At 38.9% G+C, this 17864-nt stretch overlaps 1 long non-coding RNA gene across 1 annotated transcript; it reads left to right on the forward strand.

Annotated features, from left to right (window-relative positions):
- The first annotated feature begins 117 nt into the window (after nucleotides 1-117).
- On the forward strand, nucleotides 118-13555 carry LOC135426012 (uncharacterized). Its single transcript, XR_010435824.1, has 3 exons — nucleotides 118-2637; nucleotides 7112-7250; nucleotides 9337-13555. It is a non-coding gene; the product is annotated as an uncharacterized LOC135426012 (long non-coding RNA).
- Nucleotides 13556-17864: the final 4309 nt, after the last annotated feature.

Consider the following 17864-nt stretch of genomic DNA (forward strand, 5'->3'; position numbering starts at 1 on the left):
GCGCGCGCGGGGCGGGGGCGGGGCCGGGGCGGCTCTTCCGCTTCCCCAGCAGCCCCCGCTGCTTCCGCGGGCCCGGCGCGGAGGGGTGGTCGTCGCCTGAGGGGCGTTTGTGATTAAGCATTGCCCCTGACAAAACCGGGGCAAAGGTGTGCTCTTAGGAAAGAGCCTTTCGAGGAGAAGGTTCCCCAGGTGAAACGATTGTGTGTCCACACTTGGAATTCTTCGTGCGGCGTGCAGCCGAAATTGAGCTGCGGTGTTGCGCCCACCCGCTTCACAGAATCGCGGAATCGTTAGGGTTGGAAGGGACCTCTGGACATAGAGTCCTGGAGTCATCAGGGTTCGAAAAGACCTTTATTATCATCAAGTCTAACCATAAACCCAGCACTACCACTGTAACCCTTAAACCACTAAACCACATCACTCAGCGCCACATCCAGACGCCTCTTAAACACTTCCAGGGACGGTGACTCCACCATCTCCCTGGGCGACATATTCCAATGCCTGACGACCCTAACAGTGAAAATTGTTTTCTAATACCTAATCTGAATCTCCCCTGTGATGATCTTCATGTCATCTATTCCAAGGCAGGGTCACCTAGAGCAGGTGACAGGAATGCATCCAGGTGGGTTTTGAGTGTCTCCAGAGAGGGAGGCTCCACAAGCTCCCAGGGCAGCCTGTTCCAGTCCTCTACCACCCTCAATGTACAGAAGTTGTTCCTCGAATTGAAGCAGAACCTCTTGTTCAGTTTATGGCCACTGCTCCTCGTCATATTGCTGGACACCACCAAAAAGAGGCTGTCACTGTCCTCTTCACATGCTCTTGAGATATTTATATGCATTAATGAGATCCCCTCTCACAGTCTTCTCTAGACTGAACAGGTCCAGCTCCCTTAGTCTTGCCTCATAAGAGGTGCTCCAACCCCTTAATCATTTTTGTGGCCCTTCTCTGGACCCTCTCCAATAATTCCTTGTCTTTCATCATATAATTAGTGCTTTTATGGAGATTGAGCACATACTGAGGCAATCATTCTGAATTAAGTATGAGAGCAGCCAACATCAAGGGTGTTTATAAGTTTTCTGACATGTCATACCACAAATTCATCAGAAGGTGGGGTAGTTGTACTTCTGATTTTTAAACGTTTTCAAGTATGTGAACAATTAAGCATTTTTTTTAATAATTACTGAGAAGTTATCACTTCAATATTGATTAACAGAATGGATCTGGACTTGCATAACTAATGCAATTATAAGGACACGTTTTCATTTTTAGCATAAAGAAAGAACTCTGAAACAATGGGAAGGAATTTATTTAGAATTAAAGGCATCATAACAGCAAAATCGTGTTCTTTACATACTGTAAAAAAGGCCATCATGTTGCTAGTTTTTTGTGCATTTTGAAACAATAGTGCAGTAAAATACAAATTTTTTTGTAGTACTTTGAGTTTAATACTGGGTATACCAGACTTGAAATTGTAAACATTCCACGAGCAAGAGGAAAATAACAAAGTACATTTATTTTAAAGTGTGGTGTTGTATATACACTTGAAATATTCCAGAGAAGTACGTACCAAAATGGTCTGATGGTGCAAGTCTAAGTCAGCTAGCTCAACAAAGTTCAAACTATACATTGATAGGAAGGCTTTATGAGGTGGAGGAAAGAAGTGCAAGTTTTAGCCCATCTCTTTAAGTTCCTGGGCTTGTTCTAAGGAAGCAAATTTATGTTGTCATGGATACTCAGGGTGCAATCTGAAAAACAATTCAGTAAACAAGTGGAGAACAGAGAGGAGAAAGCACCGTCAAACAAGGATGCTGAACCTACAATTGGATGACACCCTCTGCTGTATGGCAGAGGAGTTGTGTGGCACCACCCAGAGGAACCAAAAGTCTGGAAAAGCTGCTCCTCCACTTCCATCTCTGATGCATTGAATCATCAGTTCCAGAAAAACATTGTGTGTGTCCAGAGAAAGGCAACAAAGCTGGTGAAGGGTTTGGAGAGTAAGTCATATGGAGAGCAGCTAGGGGAGCTGGGGTTGTTTAGCCTGGAGAAAAGGAGACTGAGGGGAGATCTTGTCACTCTCTACAATGACCTGAAAGGAGGTTGTAGCCAGGTGGGGACCAGCCTCTTCTCTCAGGCAACTAGTGACAGAATGAGAAGACATACTCTAAAGCTGCACCAGGGGAGGTTCAGGTTGGACATCAAGAAGAATTTCTTCACAGAAAGGGTTGTCAAGCATTGGAATGGGCTGCCCAGGGAGGTGGTGAAGTCACCATCCCTAGAGGTGTTCAAGAAATGACTGAACGTGGCACTTAGTGCTACAGTTTAGTTGACATGGTGATCAGTCCAAGTTTGGACTTGATGATCTTGGAGGTCTTTTCCAACCTAAATGATTCTATGACTCTATGATGATTGTGGAAAGCAAGTTAATTAGAATGAGAGCGCCCTTTGATTTCATGGGTGCAAACAGGTATCCACAATGAAACATATGGAAGTAAAAGCTCAGTCACAACCTGGAGAGCTGTGAGCAAGAAGAGATCCTACAGTTTAACACACTCTAAATTAAAGTGCAACAGTTTTACTTTGTCATCATAGAGTGGAAGAATGCTTATCAGCTGCAAATCTGTAAATACAGACCTGCAGGTGAGCTAGCAGCTAACACTCCTGTAAAGTCACAGTATAAAATTAGATCTATATTTCTAACCTGAATTATAATGATGAATAGCCACATTTTGGTGCAGTAGCAGTATTTTTGTGTAGCAGTGACAAGCTTGAATCTAATGCCTTGTGTTGTGTAAAAGTGCTTTCACCAGCAACTGATGTGTAACTAATATTGCTAATTTGCTCCATATAACTTCATATGAGAAAACGCTTCTTCAGAGTTAGTCACAATACTGACAAAAGCAAAGACAGTAATGAGAGACACAAGATGTAAAGTGATTTGACCCATCTTGATTTGGCTGGCATACAGCACACAGAGTTCAATATAGAAAAATAAAAAGTAATGAATCTAGGAACAAGGGAGCAATTTTGGGCATGCATGCCAGCTGGAACAATCTGCCACGTACTGGTTAGGAAAAGCAATAGGAAATTATTTTGGAAAAACCACAAAATAGCACTGGAATCATTAGCCTCACTAATACAAATGGGAAAAGGCAAACTGTACAGTCAACTGTAGCAATAACAACCAAATCCGAGTGAATAAGGCTGTGGATAACATCAGTTATGCTTTTTGATCTCTCACTGTCCATGTTTTAAGTGTTGGGCATTCATCAATTAGTGATATGTTGCATATGCATACCAAAGATTTGGACAGGAAGATTGGTGTGTCAGTTTATGTAGGCAGTTGAGTTGCAGTTAGTGAGGAGGAAACCAAAAAGAAGGATTAGGAGAAACTATAAGCTCACTTGTATCTAATACCAGGTTGACATCTATGTTGTATTTCAGAAATAAATGTGAGTAGATTGGAGTCAGAACTCTGAACAAAGAGAGTGCAAATCTGCATACAAATACATGAAAATAGTATTTTCTAGAATGATGAAACTGGTCTTTAAATCTTGTTTCTGTGGACTCTGGGATGTACAAACTGTACCATAAAGGTACAGGCCTTCATGGAAGGTAAACATGAGACTTATCTGCATATTGAGTCTTTAACTGCTTAAAATATTTAGAGGTATGCAAATCAAAAAAGATTCAAAATTACTGCTCTACAGCATTGTTTGATTATATTCTGAGTAGTATGCATAGATTTTTAACTACTTTTTCAAATAGTTTCTATTACATGCATTTTTCCTTTTTTTTTTTTTTTTTAATGTTAGACTGCCACCATGTGGTTGGTTTGGTGACTTAACGTGCACTTTTAAAAATACATGCATGGTGTTTTTTCTTTTAAACATTATGCACTATTCACTTTGTGTGTGTGTGTGCGTGTGTGAAATGCTGTTAATTCCCTCTGCAGGCTGGCGTGGTGGGGCTGAGGTTTTAGGAAAACACAGCAGCTGCTGTTGTCTCCTTTCTAATCTCTAATTCAACTCCACTCAGATTAGTTTGATTCTGTTGGTTGCAGTATGTAACATCCTAGAACACTTCTCCACTAGACAGAAGGAGAAGGTAAAGAACGTAAGCATATACTCCATATGTGTGCAATCCATTTAGATTTACTTAATTTATATTTTAAGTGTTAAGTCTCTTCGTGAGAAAAGTTTTTGGGTTAATTGAGAATTATGGGTTTACTGCTATGAACTGTTGACAGACAGCAGTACAAGTTATAGACGTTGTACATGTTTGCCAGACAAATCTCAGTAAAGTTCATCTACACTGAAGTAGCTTTGCCTTACTTGTCTTTAAAAGTACTGGCCTGGGTTGTAGCAAAAACATTTATAAATACAAGGCTACTTAGTCCGTACAGCTCCAAAGGAAATAACAGTGGTGGTGTGTTACTAAATTGTTCTGAGAAGGTAGAAATGATTTTTAAAATTAAAGTTTTCTCCAGTTCCCTTTTCTGTTTGCTCCTATCTTTTAATTATATCATCCTGTCCCTCTGTCTCCTTACCCCAACAAAACAAAAATCAAACTATCAAGTCTGTAGAGAAAAAACGTTATTAAGAATTTGAAACATTGTAGTGGACAAGAAAAAGGCTGTTGAACCAAATCATAAAAGTGTTTAGTTGTCTACCTGTTGTTTGGATGTCTATTTACTACTGATGTGAATGTATCTGGACTTCGTTTATAGTGCAACATGAAGTGTTATAGACCTATTTGCTCTCAGCGTGATCTCTGAGAAGAAATTTTAATATCAAAAGTCATACTCAAAATTCCATTGTGTGCACATTTGTGTCTGGGGAATAAAGAATAAGACAAAATAAGACTAATCAGCTTACAAAGTGCTGATTAGTCTGTCCCTTGCAGCAGAGATAACTTCTGGACTGTGGCTGACATTGATTCTTCCAGCTAGTTCTTGGTTAAGAGATAAAGATAATTGTAGTAGCAGTGATGGCAAAGTGAGATGCTGATCCCTGTTTTTTGCTTACGTTGGACAGTGAGGCACTATGTGGAAGAGATAAGACCATGGTGTCATGCTCATCTGCTTAGTGTCCCCATCCTGAATTGAGATAGCTCCGCAGGGTTTTTTTATCTGGCAAAGGAAAAGACCCTACAATCCAGAGAATGGGCAGAGTAAGTTTCTTTCTGCCAGCAGGAAGATGGGGAGGGAAACTGGGGCACAAAAATTAAATTCTTCAGCTGTCAAGGGACATACTACGGCCCTGACACTTGCATGGTCCCTTTTGTTTCTCCTTAGGCCTCCTTATTTAATAAGAGGGTAAAAATTATATTTTGACCTGTGTATCAGCACCAGATTCTCTGAGAAGTTAAAGTCCAAGTCTAAGAAACAGAAAGCTCTCATGTGTCTCATTTTCTGTTTTGAAATGATGAATTAGTGCTGAATTAGAAAAAGTTCTTAGGTGACTGACTCCTACTGAAATTATAGAAAAGAGAAAATGGGCAATTTCTTGATAGGTATTTGCCCTCAGAATCTGTTGATGAGACTAAACAAGCCAGTGATTGTCCTGTGCATGTGAATGTTTGGGATTGACATCCATATGGAATGGGAAGGAATTTCTGGAGAATCACAGCTTTCTGTGATAGCCCATATAGAAAGGTGAAAAAGGAGTTATTTCTTGTGTATATAACTTATATATAGTGTCTTAATACTATAGACAATAGATTTGTTTCAGGTAAGCTGTTTAAAACTGCTGGAGCTTAAACTCCATCATTTGCAGAAACACCAGTGAACGAATACCCCTGTATTCACAGTACAAGGTACATCAGAAGATAACAATTCTACTCACTGTTGCGTTTCATTTAAGATTCATAAGTGTGTGGTAAAAAAAGTATGACAGAAAATGGACTATTTTAGAAACAGTCATTTATTCACTTTTTGCAAGTTACCATGGCATTTTCATGTTGTTTAAAGACAAGAGTTGTCTTCTCTCTTCCAAAGTATACTGAGGTTTTCTATTATTTTCAAATAAAATGATCTTACAGAGAGAGGTAAATTTAAATATCTATTATTTTTATATGGTCAGTCAGTGTGTGGCTCACAGCAAACGTCTTTGGATTATGGACTGCAAATTTTTTGAAGAAAAATTTAAAAAATGGCATTGTAATTAGCAAGAAAAGGCCTGTAATTATTGAGACTATTGGGAGTATGATTAAATTAAGACTGTCAAGTTCCAACACAGTGATGCTAATACTATATCTCTAGCATTATTAGTAAGAAGTGGCTCAGACAAGCTCAGTACAACATGGATGGGCTAATAACTTACTATGCTGTCAATACCCTCTGGTTAATTGTGGAGTTTACCTAGCAATGATAATGCACAGAAGAAAACATAAGAGGTATGTAGAGTCATCAATTTTAGTTATGTGAACTACATTTCAAGCTAAAAAGTTATTTGATGCAAAAGACTGAATTGTTTGATTTCAATAAAGCTGAATTGAAATATATTAATTGCATTGAAATGTTAAAAGAATTAAATATGCATAATTTAGTCCATATTGAACAGGAAAGTTCCAGTCTTCTAAAAGAACTGATTTCCTGCAGAAAGTGCCATCAAATTATTTAGACTAGCTTTAATTCTTATCTTGGAGAGAGTGAAAAAAGTTGGTTTTAGTAGGGAAGTTTTGTTTCCAAGCAGGTAATGTGTTGGAAAATGAAGAAGGATGAGGTGGTTCAGATTGCTCATAGGAGAACACAAAGATACTCAGAAAGTGGTCTGTACTAGAGGGGCAGGAACCTCCTTCTCTGAGGAGGTTCAAAACCATTTAAGTGTCTTGCTCCCTAAATTCTTTTTCTTATTCTTACAGGTTTTCTGTTTCAAACTCCTCTTTTCTAAAAGCCTGACACACTGGTTCTCATCTCCTTTTCATCTACAATACTTACACTTAATGATACTTGCCTTTTTATAATTTTCCGTCCTTAACCATTTTTTTATCTCCTAAGCATTAATCTAAATGTTACTGCTTTTTTTATTCTTGCAACGTTCTATTTCTTCCTGTATGACATTTTGTCCCTCAGATCTGTGATGAAAATTCATTATTTCATCTCTTTTCACAGAGGTAGCTGAAAATCCTATCTGCTTTCATATTGATACCTTTTCTGCAAGTCTGTGAGTTCCTTGGGCCTGTGACACATTTATGTCTGCAATGCAATCTGCAAAAGTATTACATACTTGTGACATTTTAGGAATACATAGGTAAGAATGCAAGGATCAAATTCAAAGGAAGCAACCATGTTGGGAACAATTATTTTTTCAGAGGAGATGCTGGGCAGTATTGGGAAAAGCACCCATCAGATGAGAAACCTCAGGGAAAAGGATGTCACGAGTAACCTCAGAATTAAGTTGAGATGGGTCTTTTCTTTCATCAGAAGATGAATTCCTACTTCCTCTTTATGGAATGTTGTCATCACACCAAAACAAATAATAGGAATTTATACTTCATTGTAGTTATATATAGCTCATTTGTATCGACTGTATATGAGCACATCATGCACTCAAGCTCAGCCTTTGGAAGAATGCAACCAGTTGTTGCTTCAGTTCATTGAAATTAATTGGTTTACCGTATCTGCATGAAAATTCTTTGCCCAACAGAGGGTGTTGTAGTTCTTAGAATAGCTAGAATACTGCTACTTAGTCTAACTAAATTCAGTGAAAAAAAAAATCCTCGGTGCATTCCTGTGGTTAAGAAATTAAGGGTCAGGGAGTTTTGCTGATTTATAGCAGCTGAACATCTGCTTTGGAACACACAAAGGGAAGGATTCAAATTTACAGTTTCCCACAACAACCATGACTTTTCTCTGTTTTACAAACTGTTGGCATTTTTACTGACAACTTTTATTCTTGAACATGTAAATCGTTTTAGGGTTTGGTTTGAGGTTTGTTTGTTTTGTTTTTTTTTTTAATTTCTCCCCCCAAAAAATTATGCTGATATTTTTGTTTTCTTCCCATTCTCTTATTTTTTAAAAAAACAGAAGAATAAAGACTAGTAAAATCTAGTGACCTCTCTCCTATCATTCTAAGTAGCAATTGATAGACATCAAAGCTTCAAGAGATAATTGTGATCTAGAACTGTCTAGATTAATTAGGAACATATCCTCAGTACCACATTCCTCTCTCAGTTAAAAACTGTGTAGATGAATAGGAGCATTTCCTCAACACTACATTCCTTGTTAGTTAAAACCATCTATTCCTGAAATAAAATACTTGAAATGATTTATGGTCCTTATGGACCATAATTGCAAGTATTAGGGTTTTTTTTGAAATGTTGCCATTAGATGGAAATAAACAAGTTTCCCTGTTTTGTACAAATTCAGTTTTCTTTGGGTTTTGTGAAACTCTCAATTCCAGAACGGCCTGAACCTTTTAAGAGGTGGAGTTTTTTCTTTTCTTGCTTCCCTCCTGCTTCTTTGAAATATACTAAGTAGCTTTAGGTATTACATATGCTTAGAAAAAAATATATGAACTCCTGAAAATCAAGGCTAAGAAGAAAACTCATTCAGCACAACATTGGGACTGCTGCTAACACTGCTGGTACAAAAAAATAATCAGCAGATAAATCTTAAGTATTATGGCAATTTTCATCTTGAGGTGACTGGCTGTAGAAAACAGAGGAGACAGTCAGATACTCAAACATCTTGTCACTTGAGTCACTTGAAATGGTTGAAGTTTAAATGCTTGTTATTAAATTGTATGAAACTGGTAGCATCAGAGCCTGTTCTGCAATTTGACATATGGTACATCCTTGCATAGTGTTATACAAAACTTAGCATTGCTTGCAGTGTGTATGGATGAGTTTCAAAATCCATTTGTCTCTCCTAATATTTCACTAATTTTTTTGTTTTAAAAATCTTCATAAGCAGTTAGCATGAATATACTTTCAGCAATATCACATATATACAGAGAAGTCCCAGTGAAGCTTTCCTCTCCTCTTTCTGTGATAGCTTCATTCTGGAGCAGTGTAACTGAAAACAAAACTCAGGAGCTCATCAGGAGATGTGAATGTAAGTTAGTCCTGTGATGAATTGCATGACAGCAGAGAAACATTTTTGCCTTGGAACCTTTTTCATATGACATTGAAAAGAAATGCAGCTTAGCACGGCAAAATTTTCAACAAGCTTTGTGTATTTTAGTGAAGAAATACATTTGTTTCAGTCAATAAGTGATGAGGATGTATACCCTAGGAATCTTGCACTTCTGAGCTTCCACTGTTGTTGCATTTGCGTGAGAAGTTGCCACACTGTCAGAGAAAATTAAAATCCTAACTCCTTTTTTTGAATTTCAGGAGACATCATGTTTGCAATGAGCAGAACCCTTGGGAATAGAGAAGCTTCCCAACAAAATTTCGGAAGAAAATGCAAGGCCAGCAAGGAACTGGCTATGGCTTCCCAGATTTCTGGACTTTTATTTTCTAATTTTCACCAGTTGGAAACAGTTGCTGAGCAACTCCTTCCTGTGTACTCTGGCTGCTTCTCATGTGTGATAACTTTCTTTAGGTTACCTATATATCCTCTGTGCTATGTGGTCTGGGAGGGTCATCTGCCTTCTATTTTGTGTTGAGATGACTGGCTAAGCCCATAAGAGTAGAACAGCGGATGTTGTATACCTTGAATTTAGCAAGGGCTTTAGCATTGTACCTAATATTTTTACAGCCAAACTGGTGAACCATGGACTGGATAAATAGACAGTAAGATGGGTGGAAAATTATCTGAACCATTGAACTCTAAGGGTAGTGATCACTGGTACAAAGCTGGTTATGAGTGACTTGACCCAGAAATTGATGCCAACCATGCTTGTTCTCAGTAACAACTTGGATGACTGGATCAAGTGTATCCCTTGCCAGTTTGGAGATATATGTATTGGGAAGGGTGTTCAGTACACCGAAGTGCAGGGTTGCTGTTTGGGGAGCTTAGTCAGGCTCCAGAAATGGGCTGTCAGGAACCACATGAAAATCGCCAAAGGCAAATACGAAGTTCTGCATGTGGGATGGAATATGCCCATGCAACAGGACAGGGCAGCACTGGCTGGCTAGGAAGCAGCTTTGTAGGAAAGGACCCAAGGCCCTTGTGGGCAGTCGGTTGCACAGTCACCAGTGTGCCTTTCTGGCAAAGAAGGGCAGCTGCAGCATGGGCTGCACTGGGAGGAGGGTAGACAGCAGCTGGAGGGAAATGGTGTTTTTTTCCTTCTATCTGGTACTTTTGGCATGACCTCAAAAGTGGTGTGTCCAGTTGTGGGCTCCCCAACACAGAAAAGACATAGACATAGTGGAGCGAGTGCATCAGAGGGACATTTTGATGGGCTCTAGCACGTGATGTGCAAGGAGAGACTGAGAGATATGTTCCGTCCTTCTCCCAGGCAACCAGCAATATGACAAGAGGGCACAGTCTTAAGCTGTGCCAGGGGATGTTTACGCTGGACATTAGGAAGAAGTTCTTTACCGAGAGAGTGATTTGGCATTGGAATGGGCTGCCCAGGGAGGTGGTGGAGTCTCCGTCCCTGGAGGTATTTAAGAATAAACTGGACACGGCACTTAGTGCCATGGTCTAATAGACAAGCTTGGAGACTCAATGATCTCAGAGGTCTTTTCCAACCTAGTTGATTCAGTGATTCTGTGATTCTGTCCTAAGAAGAAAAAGCTAATGCTGTGAGGGGGGGAAACTTACTATTCTATGACTACCTAACCAGAGAGTGTTGAGGAGACAGAGGTGCATTCTTCTCAGAGGAGCAGTGGAAGGACAAGAGGCTGTGACCAGAAGTTAGAGCATGGGAAACCCATCTCAGTGCAAGTGGAAAACCTTTGCCTTGAGAGTATGCTGCAACAGGTTGCCGTTATACTTGTGGAATATCTATTCAAGGAGATACTTTGTGCTGGTTTAAAAGTTTAAATGAAATGAACACGACTTGAGAGATTGCAAGTCAGAGTTAAAATTCACTAAAAAATATTACAATAAATAAAATGATACAGAGAAAACTGGTTTTAATCTATAAATATAGATGTATAACCCAGCACCCTGGGACAAGAACAGAATGGTGTTTGTTAGCACCTGTGCTGAGAACCATGTGACCCCCCTGGGTGCAAAGTAAAAGGAAAGGAAACTTGTTGGTTCAGATGATGGTGGCAGTTCTGTTGAGGTAATGATCACAGTCTTGTTGAGAGTGGCAGTCGCAGTCTCATGGAAGTTCTGGTCCTCCTCTGGATCTGACGAGTGGTACCAGAAGTCCCAAAACTGAAGATGATATATGCCCAGGTTCAGGTGGGAACGCCCAGTACCTCCCCCAGGGCAGAGAAATTTACAACCAACGTTTTCACAGTTTTGGTTATGCCCACATAGTGATAAAGTTGTCCTGGCCCCTGTAACTAGGACATACTTGACACTTGACTAGCCACTGTCTTCAGCGTATGGATCTAAATAGCCTACACTGAGTAGGACGTTGGTGTGTTTTCCCATGGTTCCTTCCAAATGACCTGATTCTGTCTAAGGGATTCATTACATGGTAGTCATTGAATGCATATGGACTGATGCCACTAAGAGACATCTATCTCTCTTCATTCCTATTCTTGAAGTGGAAAGTACAGGTCAATGGATGTTTGTTTTTCAGTGGACAATATAAAAATGAAACAATTAAAATGAAAGAAGAAGAAATGAATTTTGAATTTTCATTTATATAGTATGTTACTTGAGTTTTGGAAGTGCATGGACAATATTATATGTATGTCATCTTTGTGTCTTTTTGATATTTAATTTCATAACTTCTTTTTTTCCTCATAAGAACTTTCTAGTAATTGCGTTCACTTTCATGTTGGAGATAATCACGCCATGTAACTTTGCACACACCGATAGTGATCCATCTGAAACCTAGACTTTTTGCTCCTACCGATCTGTTGGTTTTTTTCTGTAGCTTCTGATTCCCAGACTAACTGTAATTATGATGACAAAGATGATGATGTGTATTCCTACTGCTGAGAGAAGTTTACTAGTATTTTTTGAAGTCTCATCTTCAGTGGAGAGGTGAAGTAATTTCATCGAAGCTAAGTTCTCTGGAGTCAGCAACTACACACAGAGATATATACAGTTGTATATCTCAAGTGCTTTGATTAACAGCTTAACAGTTTCCTACTTGAACTGAAGTCTCCTGGTGCTTTCCCACCCCACTACTAGCTAGAAAATTTACAGGCTTTGAGATTTCCCCCACTGGCAGTCCAGTATTTGAAAGCTTAGAAGAGAAAGGTTTGTATGCAGGTAGTAATTAGTTATGGGATCATTGTTCTCTCAGGCCAATGCTCAGAGAGGAAAAAAAGACAAAAGACAAGACCAAGACAAAACCAGTGTGCAACATATACTCAAGTCTAAAGTCTGATTTCAGATAGGTTGACTGTTGCATGTTAGTAATGGATCTGTTTCTAGCCTTTCTTAGTTTTTTCTCTTGTAATGGTTTCCCCCCTGCCAAAGTTATATATTTATTTATAGTATCCAATAATTTTATTCAGAAATAAATGGTAAATGGTAGTTACAGAGACATTATAGTCTCACTATGGGGTTAAATACACAGACAGTTCTGGGTGAAGTTGTATAAATCATAAGCGTGTACTCCATCAACTTCCATTTTTATACCCATAAGATGAGGCATTAGGAACAGTTTTTACCTTGTAAAATGAAGAAAGAGAAACAATAAGAATTTATTGCACCCCATAAACAGAAGAAAAGAAAGGGAATAGAATTTAAGAAATAATATGCTTACTCAAAACAAACCAGAGATTAATATTAAATATATACACTATATATCCCAAGTAATTCAGTGTAATAAATAACACAGAAAGATTATTGTAAATCATAAGACCTAGTTTAATTTCCTCATATCGTTTTTTTATGTAAGATCAACCAGGCCTTATAGGAAACCACAGAACGTAATTTTGCAGTGCACTCTTTTGAACTGTGTTTGTGTAAGTAAAGACTGAAATAATAATGTGTTGAATGTTTCCCATATTACCAAATGTTATAGCAACCTTGCTGTTTGCGTATAGATTCTGCTATAGCTGAGTCTTTTGCTGTCTCTGAGCTTCTTAATGGTCATGGTCTGCAGTATTTGGTTTCCCTTCTTGACTCTATGTTTTGATATGTCAAAATTATTATTTTAGATTACTAAACAGAATTAGGATTCAGTGGAAAAATTTGTTATTGACATGTTGGAAACTAGGTGAGGTCTGTAAGCATTGTCTCCTGCAGTATGATTTTGGAGTATTTTCAATAAACATCTTACTAACATTTTTGCCAGCAAGTTTTTAATAAGCATGAAAATATATTATCCTCTTACATATAACTGTAAAGAAATACAGTAATGTCAACTATCTGATCAGAACCTTAAGGCCAAAAAGGCCCAAATTTGGATGGATTTTCAACGAATGGTTTTTAAGGGCTGTCATTTTTCTGTACTTACCTATGACTTGTCAACAAAACTGTGTTATAGAGCATAATTCAAGAACCAAAGCAAAACAGCTTTCACAGGGGAAGTTATTTAAAATTATATATTCACTTTTTTTAATAATCACACAAATACTGGTATTAGTTCCCTAGATAGAAGATAGTCTCTTTCCTTTTTCTGAATAAATTATATAAAAGTCTTGCTTGAGATGGTGTTGGAAATATTTTGATGTTGGATGCCAAGTACATTATAAAAGTCATGTTCAATATCTGCCCAAATTTCTGTTAGTTTGAAATTTAGCACAAATGCTGGTGCCAGACCTTCAACTTTGTGTTAGTTTAAGAGTCTGGCAGAGTTTTGCCAGATGGTCTTCCAGCCGCTCACCTGGAACACTGAAGGCAATAGAAAGTCTGCTTGGTCTTTTGAAATATAAATCCTGTTCCCCGTATCTCAGTATGGATTCCCAGTTCTGAATGCTGTCTTCATCTATGGAGGTTTTGGATAAAAATGCTTCTTCAGAATCATGAACAGTTGAAAAAATGGGAGAGAGAGAGCAGTTTTATTTTGCAATTAAAGCTAACTGAAAAGCTTCACCAAAATAATCCCCCACATGATATATTCAGCTCCAACTAGAGCACTCAAAAGCTTCTCTAAGCCATATTGCTATGGTAGACCTAAAAGGAAAAGCTTGAAGATCGGTCACCCAAGACCCTGAAGTGGTTAATAACTGCCAATATCATGTTTCAAGATGAAAAAGCAATAAGCTACTCAGTACTAGTTTCCTTAAATATTTGTGTCTTCTTAAGCTAGCTTCCTTAGATATTTGATTCATGTACGTTTCTAATGCTGAAATGGATAAAGAGTATAGGAGTCCACTGAAAAATACAATCCTCATAACACTTCATTTTTCTAAGTTCCTTACTAGCTGTGAGAGAAAGTGTTATGAAACTGTGAAAGTGTTATAGGCTATAAATCCCAGGAGGGAATTTTTTTCCTTCCCCTGTTCCACTGTAAGAAAAACCGAGTTCGAATGGGAAGGGGGAAGGGGGTTGATTAGCTTTACAGAAGGTCTGGCTGGCAAAGCCAAATTCCTAGCTAATGGCCCATCGGAGGCTGGAGTGGGAGGGGGGAGGAGTTTGGGATTTTTTCGGTAGCTGACCCGGCTCACGGGGGAGGAGAAGTCAGTTTTGCTGGGTTCTCTCTCTGGGACGGAGACAGGGTAGCTGTCTTTGTCTCCAGCCCGAGCCTGCTGCGTTTTCATTGGAGAGTTTTTGTGCTCATTGGGAGAAAAAAGAAGGAGCCTTGAGGCACCGTCATCTGAGGACAACAGTGAGTTCTGTGGGGGTGGACTGCTTTCCTTTCCCCCTTCTCCCACTGGGGAAGGGTCCCCATTTTCTTTTCGGCTTCTCCCGCGATCCGAGACACCCCCCAGACCCCCCTCCCGTGACCGCCAGAGCCCGACAGCGCCCCCTGCCGGCCAACACACAGAACTGCGGGCCCTGCACCTCCAGTGATCCAACAGCGCCCCCTGCCGGCCGTGATTGGAACTGCGCTGAAGACAGAGAAGTGTTCAGACCTTTTCTTTCGTTTGAAGGGGACTTTTGGGTACAGGACTATGGTCTAGCTGTTTTTGTGTGTTCTGTTACTGTTCTTGCCAACATAAATACATCTTTTAACAAAGGGTTGTTATTTCTTCTGTTTTTTCCACGCTTCCTCGATTAAAGCCCCGTAATTTTGATTTTACAATTGCTGAGAGAGAGGAGTTTGGTTTGTCTCATAACTCATCCTTTTTAGCAAACATTCCAGTCTCTTCAAACTGAGACAGAAAGGGAAAAAAACTGTATTAAAATGTGAGTTCTTCCCGTGGGAAAAGCTCCAGCTTGGGTCCCTTCCATGAGGTGCAGTCTTTCAGGAACAGGCTGCACTAGTGTGGGTCCCACATGGGGTCACAAGTTCTGCCAGCAAACCTGCTCTAGCATGAGCTCCTGCCTTCACTGGGCCACAAGTCCTGCCAGCTGCCTGCTCCAGCATGGGCTTCTCATGGGGTCACAGATCCCTTCAGTCATCCACCTGCTCTGACATGGGGTCCACCACAGGCTGCAGGTGGATCTCTGCTCCAGTGCCTGGAGCACCTCCTCCTGCCACTTACTGCCTTTGGCATCTGAGTTGTTTTTCTCGCATGTTCTCACTTGTCTCTTCTGTTATTTTGCAGCACTTTTTTCCCTCTTCTTAAATCTGTTATCCCAGAGGCACTACTGCCATTACCAATGAACTCGGCCTTGGCCATTTTACTGGCATTGGATTTGTCAGACATGGGGGAAACTTCTGGCAGATTCTCACAGTAGCCATCTCTGTAGCCCCCCCACTACCAAAACCTTGTCACACAAACCCAATACAGAAAGTTATGTCAATGTATCCTGTGAATGTTTTTAAATGTGTTATTTGTTCTGGAGGTCATGCTTTTTTTTCCATTTTTTTCTCAACCAGTCTTGAGTGTGATTTAGGGTTAAAAAGGCATTCCTCACCCCAGCCTGTAAAGAATCTGTGAAGCAGGGCCATTGGACATCATAACAAGTGCCCTGGATGCCTGGCACATCCTCTGCAGTGTCTGAAGTTTGCAGACTTGTTCCCTTTGTTCCCTCTGCAGCAAACAGGCAGAAAGGAAGCACCACAGATGTTGGGGGAAGCAGAAATCTTTTACAGTAACACTGAAGGGTCTCTGACATGCAATAAAGTACTGCTGTGCAAGCCAGAAGGTAAATATAATCATCAGTGTGTCTTAATTCCGTTTTTTAGAGCTTGAATTCCTAAAGCAAACAAAGCATATATAATTATTCTTTCAGCCTGTCTGTGCATCTTTCCTTCCAGCTATACCTAAAAACTTTTGAATCCTAAAGCTAATTTCAAACAATATGGACAGGGTGGATCTGAGAACCAAAAGGTAATGAATTTTGAGATGTTTTGTGAAAATTGGTATTTGGATAGCTAATATCTATGTCATTGAGGAAAAGACAAAAAAACCTTATATGTGTAAGTACACGTGGAACTGGTGACGTGCTGAAACAGAAACTGGCTGATTATGTGTATGATAACAGACAGCTATTGCACCTTTTGCCCAGACGGACAGCTGGGACAAAAGCAGGAGCTGTAGCAGCAAGCTTTATGAGGGATGTAGTATGCAACATGTTAGGAGAAAAGGGCTGATTAACTCTGCTGTTCATGAAAAAATATTTATGTTGTATAATTCTTAAATTTCAAAGTAAAATGTTTATTATCTTAGTTGAAAATATTGATAGAAACAAACTAATAGACTTATTCCTTCTTTTATAATTAATTTTAACTAATATATTGTAGTTATACATATATTTTTGTTTTCAACAACTTTTAAAAATATGAGGCTTCCAGTGGGGTCTTGGCCTAGTCAAGTAAGCACTTTAAAAAAAATAGAAAGACAGGTTCTTTTACTTGTTCACAAGACATATGATATCTTCCTTAAGAAATTTATATACTTTCTTAAAGGTGCATTTTTAATCTGGAAAAATGAGGTCTTTTTTTTCAAATCAGTGCAAACAGTGAAACTTACTTCAAACATGACTACAGTTCTCTGTTTTGCACAACGATTATTTTAACAGAAACTTCTTAAATCAGGCATTAGTACCTAATTTAGCTCAGTCACTCACTTGCAGTACTATGAACCATGTAATGTTATATTCTAGATCTTTGGTAGATTTTGCGTCAGTTTGCAGAATGTGTTTGTCTAGAATAAAGTTAAGATATGGAAATTTAGTGCAACCTGTTTATAAATTTTCTTACTATTAAAAAAAAACAAGAAGAACAAAATCAAGATGTTCTGCTATTGCTATTCAAGTGATTAAGTAATTTACACTGCAGAGATCCATTTCCAAACTTAAGCCCTCAAACAAACCCATTCTTTTGCAACACTGGGAGAGTATGTACAGCTCTGGCTTTGTTCTATTTTGATGAAATGTGTCATTGATAAAAGAGAGTTCAAGCTTCCCTAAACCAATTAAAATGTTTTTGCCTCAGGTGGTAAATAAAAGCACATGATAGAACTAAAGCAGACTGGGAGAGTGGTAATCAGTACAGTAGTTCAGTATTGAACAATATTGAACACTGTAACAATAACACATAATAAATCATTTTGAAAGGTACATTGGATATATTTTTTTCAAGGACAAATAAAGTATACTCAGAAGGATCAAAATGACACCTTAGCTATTTTTATGCTCTGTTTTAGAAATTATTGACAGTTTCTTTTTAAAGTAGCTCTAGCTTGCTTGACTGCAAAATGTTTATGAGGATACCTTTGGGTACGGGTCAGCTAGATGTAAATATGTTTTATTGAAAGCTTTTTTCTTGGAAACATCATGC

This window comes from Pseudopipra pipra, chromosome 1, assembly GCF_036250125.1.
Source record: "Pseudopipra pipra isolate bDixPip1 chromosome 1, bDixPip1.hap1, whole genome shotgun sequence".
Lineage (NCBI taxonomy): Eukaryota > Metazoa > Chordata > Aves > Passeriformes > Pipridae > Pseudopipra > Pseudopipra pipra.